The sequence below is a fragment of the Delphinus delphis genome, chromosome 7 (assembly GCF_949987515.2).
Source record: "Delphinus delphis chromosome 7, mDelDel1.2, whole genome shotgun sequence".
Lineage (NCBI taxonomy): Eukaryota > Metazoa > Chordata > Mammalia > Artiodactyla > Delphinidae > Delphinus > Delphinus delphis.
The window spans coordinates 96,722,510-96,731,731 of record NC_082689.1 but is presented as its reverse complement, the minus strand read 5'-3'; the positions used below and the strand labels follow the sequence as shown (position 1 = coordinate 96,731,731).

The 9,222-nt window shown below is 40.2% G+C and overlaps 1 pseudogene; it reads left to right on the top strand.

Annotated features, from left to right (window-relative positions):
* The first annotated feature begins 3,326 nt into the window (after positions 1-3,326).
* On the top strand, positions 3,327-8,913 carry LOC132428196 (RAD52 motif-containing protein 1-like; annotated as a pseudogene).
* The last annotated feature ends 309 nt before the right edge of the window (positions 8,914-9,222 follow it).

The window sequence follows — 9,222 nt, the reverse complement described above, 5'->3', positions numbered from 1 at the left end:
TAAATTTCATTGAACTTCTTGAGTTTGTGGGTTTAGAGTGTTTATCAATTTGGAAAAATTATGGCTATTATTTCTTCAAATTTTTGTATTTCTCCTCTCCTTCATGGACTCTAAGTTCACATGTATTAGGCCACTTGATGTTGTTGCACAACTCACTGATGCTTTATTCATTTTTGTTGTTGTTTTGTTTTGTTACTCTTTTTGTTTCATTTTGGGTAGTTTCTATTACTATGCCTTAATGCTCACTGACTGTTTCTTCTGCAGTGTTTAATCTCCCATTAACCTTGTTCAATATCTTTTTCATTTACATGTGGTTTTTCATCTCTAGAAGCTCAATTTGGGTCTGTTTCACATTTTCCATGCCTGTACTTAATATTTTCAATGTATAGTCTGGGATTTTTAACATATGAAATACAGTTATAATAACTTTTCTTCATGTATAATAACTTTTTAAATGTTATTTAATGTCAGTTCTAACATCTGTATAGATTATGGGTTAGTTTTGATTGATTGCCTTTTCTCCTCAGTATGGATCATAGTTTCCGACTTCATCGCATGCTTGCCAGTTTTACATATGATCCCCGATATTGTGAGTTTTAGTTTCTTGTGTGCTATATACATTTATATTCCTGTAAAATGCTTGGGCTTTGTTTTGGGTGAAATTAAGTTACTCAAAACAATTTTTTTCTTTTAGGTCTAGCTTTTTAGATTCGTTGGGTAGGAGTCCAAGTAGCCTTTAGTCTGGAGCTCATTATTTGCAACTACTGAGACAAGTCTTTTCTGAGTATCATGAGGTTTTACAGTCTGACTTGTAGGAAGAGGTATTATTCCTACAACCCTGTGTGATATCCAGTTATTCTTATTATTAATCCTTCCATGTGGTCCTTTTCCTGGCATCAAGTAATTCCTCACACAAATGTACTGACCAATACTTTGTTGAATTCTCAAGAGATCCCTCTGCATATCTCTAGAGTTCTTTGTCTGTGCACTTCTTTTGTCTCTGACAGTCTGCTTTGTGAACTCTAGTTACCTTGGTTTTCCCAGACTGTCAGCTCCATTTCCTCAGTCAGGGAGTCCACCAGTCTCTGCCTGGACTTCTCTTCCCTGTACCATGATCAGGAAACTCAGAAGTAAGTTAGGGCAATTATAGGGATCACTTCATTTATTTCCCATCTCCTGGGAATCATTGAACTTTATTGCCTGAGATCCAGTTTCTTGAAAACTGTTGTTTCATATGTTCTGTTTGACGTTTTCATTGTTTCAGGTGGGAGGTTAAATTGGTCCTTGTAACTTAATCTTGGCCAGAAGCCAATAACATTCTTTAAGTCTGTTTTGTTTTGATACAGGGTGCAATTAAAGATTAGGCATTGCATGTTACGTCTTTGTTTCCTTTAATCTAGAATATTTCCCTACTATTGTTTTTTTTTGGTCTTTTATGACATTGACGTTTCTGAAGAGTCTAAGCCAGTTGTGTAAATTGCCCCACAGTCTGGATTTGTCTGTTTCCTCATTAGATTCAAATAAATATTTTGGGGAAGGATACTATACAGGTGATGTATTCTTCATACTTCAGGTGGCCCAGTGCTAAGTCTGATCATTTGGTTAAGGTGGTATCTTCCATATCTCTCCATTGTAAAGTTATTTTTCCCCTTGGTAATTGATAAATCATATGTGGGTTGATGCTTTGGGATCAGTGAAGATCCTACATTCAAACAACTCTTCACCCAACTGTGCATCAGTAATAATCCCTGTCTGAATCAATTATTACATTGATAGATGCAAAATGACACTTTCCTAATTCTATCATTCCTTTTGCATTTATTAGCTGACATTATTCTATAACGAAGAGCTCCCCCACTTTTCATTTTGAGTATCATTATGAACTCATGGGCTTTTTTTTCAATTAACTATGTTATACTTTATTATAATGATAAAGTTATTCTTTCGAATGTTCCTTTTGTCCAGATTTGGCCAAGGCCATCTCTTTTATTGTTTAACCACACGATGCTTTTTTATTACTAGAATAATTTCTAATATATTACTACTCACAAATAGGACAGGAGAAAGGGACTCCAGAAGGTGCGGTCTTATTCAGACTCTTCTTAGAAGTCTGCCTTCTTCCTGTGTACTCTCAACCCAAAGTGAGGCTTTCGGGTTGGAAGGAGATAATTCTGAATTAAACTACAGATCAATGTCACCCAATTCTAATCCCTATTCCCTTTTTTCGAGGCATACCATACCTACTGCCATCCTAATCCTTCTGTTGGGCACCTCTCTCCTCCTCTATATTTATTTACAACAGTCAAGAGCAGCAATTGTCCAACTGGCCCCTATTCAGTTCTCCAGTCCATATGCCCCAAGAACTTCTTTTTGCACTGGTCTGTGGTGGCCTTGGCCTACCTCTTCTACCTACTCAAGTAACTCTTTTACCACGAATTTAGTTACCTGTGTTTCCATTTATAGGATCTTACCTAGCCGTATGGCGTGCTGCCTCTGCCAATTTAAAAATACTATTGAGGTTGTCTGTAAGACAGTCAAGCTGTGTTGTGACAGTGGATGCCTGACAGAAGTCACACGTTGTGGTGAGTCTCCATTGCGGGATAATAAACTTTTAATTTAATATTTTAATTTTTAATCAATGATGATAAATTTTAAAATTCATGATGTAATTGCATTATTTTAATTCATACATTCAGAGTTCCAGCTCCCTAAGTTTCTAAGACCTACCCCCTTGCTAAAAATCAGATTCTTGGTTACATTATTAAGCTAATAATAGCTCAGTTACATTGTTAGCTTAATAATGTAACTGATCCGCATACATAAAGGAACAAGAGAAAGGAATGGATGGGGAAGGGAATTAACATTACTGGCCTCATATCCTATGCTGTGCCCTCTGCAAATGAGAACTTATTGATATAGTGCCTCACAGTTTGTAAACTGATTTTATATACATTAGGTCTCAAGTACCCTTAGTCTTATAGGACAAGTGTAAATATATTTTTGTTTATTTTGTTTGTTTCCGCAATTTTATAAAGAGTACAAGTGATGCTGTTTTATGTCCTATTTGGAGCATGAGAGTTTCTGGTTCCATAACCAGAAGCTGCTACCTAGCCCTCCTAATGGAATGGAGAGCTAGTTTATTCTTAGACTGTCCAGCTCTGAGCTTGCTCTGAATCTCAAGCTTTTCTATCCACAGACACTCAGGGGCTTTCAACTATTTTTCTATATATTAGATTTATTGGCACTAAGTTTTTAAAAAGCGCAGGCTCGCGTTTCCTGGAGCAGTCCGCTTGCGCCCTGAGCTGCGCACACGGGGTGACTGTAGAATGCTGCACTTGGTACCTTTTGCGGTTCCAATTGCGGGTGACAGAACCTTGCTGGTGTGGGAGCTGAGCTGTGGACCCACGGCCGAGGCCTTGCAAGTGAGACGAGCCGGAGTGGAGGGAGGGGTGGAGGAAGCCGCCCCGCGCCCCAGTAACTGGGCACCCTGGGGTACTGCTTCAGCACCTTATTTGCCTGTGGTCTCCGCTGAGAGGATTCTTAGTTCTAGAGCCGACCTGAGCAGTCAGCTCGCCCCCATAGAGTTTTGAGAGATAGTTCCCAACAGACGGCATTGCCTCTTAATGCTTCTGGAAGCTTAGGATTTCAGAGGGAACTTGTTCATGAAATGAGAAGTGTTTGGAGTTGCAGCCTCACCACAGTTACCTGTGGCGAAGGGCTGGGGGAATATAAGGGAATGGGCGGTTTGGTTTCCTGGGCCTGAAATTTCCTGCACTTACTTAGTGTGGGATCACCCTACAGCATTCTGTCTTCACAGTCTTCTCCTGGTTTGACCTTCTGTATTCGGTCCGAGTCTTCCCAAATGCAGCAGTGGCCGGTCCTGGGTTCTATGCCATCATCAAGTTTTATTCAGCAAGGGATGCTCACAGCACCCAAAAGGCGTGCGACCAGAAGCAGCTTTTTCACACATCTCCAGTGAAGGTGGGTCCAAATGTGGAATTCCTCGCTCTACCGGGATGAAGTGCTGAATTTAAAACTAATAGGCCATCGGGAATTCCCTGGCGGTCCAGTGGTTAGGACGCTGCACTTTCACTGCTGAGGGCCCGTGTTCAATCCCTGGTCTGGGAACTAAGATCCTAGGGGGAAAAAGAAGAAAAAAAAAAAAAAAGGCCGGCGTTTGTACAGCACTGTGGTGTACAGAATGCTCTCAGATGCACTGCTCCACTGATCCCCCAGTTCCCCAGTTGTTTCTTTCTTTTTTTTAGATGAAGGAACTCGAACGCAGGATGGTCAAGTGAGTTACTTAAGGTTCATGACAGTAAATGTGGAAAGTAGAGGGCAAACCCAAACTTAACTGATGTTAAACCCCATGTCATTTTATGCTGCCCCTTAATTTAAGAAATCTTCACAAGAGTCTTCCTTATATTTACTTTTATGTGGATTTTAAATGTGTGAGATTGACAATTTTTTTCTAAATTAATTAATTAATTTATTTTTGGCTCCATTGGGTCTTGTTGCTGCATGCCAGCTTTCTCTATTTGAGGCGAGCAGGGGTTGCTCTTCGTTGCCGTGTGTGGGCTTCTCATCGCGACGGCTTCCCTTGTTGCGGAGCACGGGTTCTAGGCACGCGGGTTTCAGTAGTTGTGGCTCACAGGCTCTAGAGCACAGGCTCAGTAGTTGTGACACACAGGCTTAGTTGCTCTGCGGCATGTGGGATCTTCCTGGACCAGAGATCGAACCCGTATCCCCTGCACTGGCAGGCGGACTGTTAACCACTGTGCCATCAGGGAAGTCCCGAGCTTGACAAACTTTTGTCAGATGTAACGTAAAGGAGGATTCATCATCATCATCATTCTCAAACTGCCTATTCAAAACTCCCTTCAGATTCCAGAAAATGGTTAAAATATTCTTTAATGCATTGTAGGAACCTTATTTCATATCAACATGCCATCCAATTTTACTTCCCCAGAATTAACATTTCATTATATGCCTCCATTCAGCCACCATTCCTTTTTCAAGGACCTTTCCAATTCCTCTGAATACGTGAGTGAGGCTTAGATTTCCCAGACCTTTCCCTTTATAATTGTGTGTCTTCTCTGATTGGCTTCTTGCTCTGGCTACTTCCTACTGACCTTGCTGCCTCTTCTCACCCATATTTCTTTACTCACTGATTTCACCTTTATTGAATCTGAGAACTCTCCTCAGATGGGACTCCATGTACACTGCCTCCCACTTCTGTACCCTGTTTAACACCCTCTTCAATCCTGGCTGTACTCCCTGGGATTGAAATGATTTTGTTTCAGGCATTCTTTTTTTTGCAGACCCTGCGACCATTTCACATAACCACTCAGATATTACAGATGGTCCTGGAAAGATTATGAAACAGTTACTTGGTATCAGTTGTGAGTAATGAGTTCTTTTCTTATATTGGACATTAAGACCATTCCATAAGCGTAGGTTGTGAGATTTTCACAGCATAAAGCCCGTCACTGATAGAGTAATGAAGAAAATGTTCTCCAAGTCACTATAGAGTTGAGAGGAAAGGGCATTCATATTAGATTTCTTTATTTAATGCAGAGCCTTAGTTTACTACCCACAACGCCGAAATTTTTCCCTACTTTACTTATGCGTTCTTTTTCAATTTTATTTATTTATTTGCTTGCACCGGGTCTCAGTTGCAGCAGGTGGGCTACTTAGTTGCGGCTCAAGGGCTCCCCAGTTGTGGCACGTGGGCTTCCCACTTGCAGTAGGCAGGCTCCTTTTTCTGTGGCTTACAGGCTCCTGAAATGTGGCGTGCAAACTCTTTGTTGCAGTATACATGTGAGACCTAGTTCACTTACCAGGAATTGAACCCAGGCCCCCTGCATTGGGAGCACGGAGTCTTAACCACTGCAGCAGCACGGAAGTTCCAATTATGTGTTCTTTTATTCATTGGCAGGTATACATACTTCTTATCTTACTTCCCCTGTGCTTTTTATAAATACAGAAAAGAGAATAACATCTTAAAATAAAATGAAGGAAAGGGCTAATGCATCTGAGTTTTTCTCAGTAGCACGAAGGGAAAGGATTGCCAGCAAGAGCTGTGGCAAGGTTATCCCAGATGTCAGCTGTCTCTACTACCTAGGGGCTCAGAGCCTTTCTGAAGATACCTAATTGTCCAGGACAGCTCCATTAGACTCACCGTACAGGGCCTAGCATCCCATGCGACACTCAACATTTAAAAATTAATCTTCATTTCTCCTTCCCCGCAGGCAGCTTCAGTTGGAGAAAGTAATTTCATTTTCTCATATACTCATTCATTCACTCAGTCAACAGACCATCACTCCTCTATTGTATGCCATGATCTATGCTTATTTCTGGTAACAAGGAAAGAATAATATATGGTTCCTTCAAGCACTTAAGGAGCTCATAAACTAGTGACAGAAGAAGATGCACAAACAAATCAATAAAGAATTAACAATGCTTTGACTTTATTTGTATTATTTGAATTTTTATGACTATATTTATATACTATACCCTGTTCAAAATGGAAATGGACATTTAAGAAAGAACTAGTGATATAAAAACTCCGCAGTAATATGTAAGTTCTTTAGAGAGTTAAGACTGGAAATATTTGCACTCTCAAAGAAGCCTGTTAATGCAGATGAACCTCTAATTCTTTTGGTTCCTTTATTTACATTCATAGAGGTATATGTATTCCCTCTTCTAACAGGGGTTAGTAACGTGGGGAGGGGGTGCTACAGATTAAGCTCCTAATTCGGTGGCAGGTCCATCTTATCTCCTCTTCAGGTCATATTCTCAAGCAGGAGCTACATGATGAGATGAGTAAAACAGTTCACTTCTTTTCCTTACCCCCAGCCCCATAATAGGCTTCTGCTGGGCTTCCTTGGTTCTCTCATCATTACTTTCACCACCAGAGGTCAGGGAACCTTCTGGATAATCAGGAGTCCTGGAAATGATGCAGAAAAGTACTGACCTAAAAATAATAAATAACATTTATTTAGGGATCATTGTGAACTCATTGCTTAAAATTTCCTTACTTAATCTTCACAACCACTCTATAAAATTGGTATTGATAAATCTCAGTTATATCCAAAATGAGTCTCTATGTAGGGTTGTGATATTTTTAGGTCTTTTATGTCTTTAGGTTCATCTCTGCACCAGACCTAAGGCGGTTCAAAATAATACACTTGCCCTAAACAGCTCCAGATGCCAAGAATTGGCAAATTAATACTTTGGTTTCCATGGATGGTCAAAAAGGATCATCAAGGTAAACTCTGTAGACTTTCTTTGACTAACCAGACTCCTTCCAACATTGAACTCCTAGACTTTAGAGAGAAGAATAGAACAGGGCTTTGGGGAGGAGATGTGAGAGGCTTCCACATGGAAGTATCTGAGTATTGGCCTGCCACCTAGAATTAGTGATAATCTCAATGACTTGGATGGTGGTGTCCATAATTTTCTCCAGTATTTGTATGGTATATCATAAAAAAAATAGTTGTCTGTATCTAGTCATTCATTTGCAAGTCTCAGTTGATTTTGAAGGGATAGCATACCTAAACTATTACCTGGGATTGCTGGAGTTTAGTATTTATTTCTAACAACAGAATATGTTGAAGTCTAGCCTTTACTTCAAAATCCTAACAGCTTCAGGATCTTTCTAACCTTGAAGAACGGGAAAATACAGATATTGTGACACCACTTCAGAAGCAAAGCCTGAAGTTCTTCTGTGCTTTAGAGGTGGTGTTGACCTCCCACGAGTGCAGGAGTCCTGGAGTTGTCATGGCTGAGGAACCTTTGGATAAGTTGGAAGAAGGTCTGTTTTCCAGTATGTGAGTGTGTGGGGTGGTGAGCAAGTGGGATTTCTCTTTTTTCCTTTCTTTCTGAAACTCAACTTTTCAGATACATCATCACCTTTGCTAAGCAACTCAAGCCCTGGGCAGAATTTTTCTGCCCGACAGTATAGGTTTTTATCTTAGGCGATACCTGACAGCACCTTAAACTTTAGAATTTTAGAAATGACTACATGCCAAGAAGCTTAGGAGGAGGGAAAATTAGTTAGGAATTTTTTTTTTTGGTTTATAATTATTTTTGTGCTAAAATAGTCCTTCAAATACAGATGTCTTCTGGCCTTCAGTTATCCCAACAAAATCATTGTCTGAAGATTGAAATAAACTCATGTGTAAATGTTCAGTCCTTTGCCTCCTACAAAAGGGCCTGAGCAGAATATGTAAATGTAGATCCCTAGAAAGGGGATTCCGATTGGTACTGAGTTTATTCCTAGAATCCATGGCACTTGGGCTTAGGATTTTAAGTCAGAGGCAGGGCTGTTAGCGAATGGGGTTGAGGAGGCTCCACCATTCGCCTGAGCGGGTGATGCTTGAGGAGAGGCCAGATCATCTGCACTACCACCAAATCTATCTCACTGTATGAATCCAGCCCTTTACGCACATGAGAGCAGGGTCTGTAGCAGTGTAGCCTCAGCTTGTGTATTTGAAATCTGTGAGTAATATGAGATTTGTGCCACGTTTGGTTTGCATTTGCCATGGAGTATTTTAGGAACTTCCAGAATAGATCTGAGCAGTAAAAATGTGCCATGCCAGGGTATACCTGCAACAGAGACATTCACCCGTACCCCAGTGTTGTGCCTGCCTTTAATCACTGAGGTTATGATCTAAGAATCACAGATGCATTTTTAGTTTTAAACATATAACCTAGAAATCAGTTATTCATATGGGCATTTTAAATTCATCTGTTTTGGTTGGATTTAGGGTCATTATCATTCCGTATAGGAAGGAAGGTAACCCAGAAGCTTGCTATTCAGAAGATATGACAGATGCATTCCCGAAATTGCTGATTGTGGTTTTAGGTAAGACCTTTTTGATTGTCCTTGAAGTACTTCAGTTTCAGTGAGCAAATAAACTTACTTGAAAAGTTAATTGGATGAAAATAATGGTTATCTAAAACATTACATATTCTTTCATTCACCAGATGCTTTCACAGCAGGAGTCTTACATTTGTTCTTTGTGGCATTTATGAGAAAAACGACAGCAAATATTATTGTCCCCTGTGTTTAGATGTAGAATGACTTGCCTCAGTTCATACAGAAAGTGTTTGATCCACTTCTTCCTCAATTGCTTGCTTATCGTACAGAATAGTGTAGTGATTATAAGCCTTGGACACCTGTGTTTGAGTCCTAACCTTGTCTCTTAGATTTTGTTG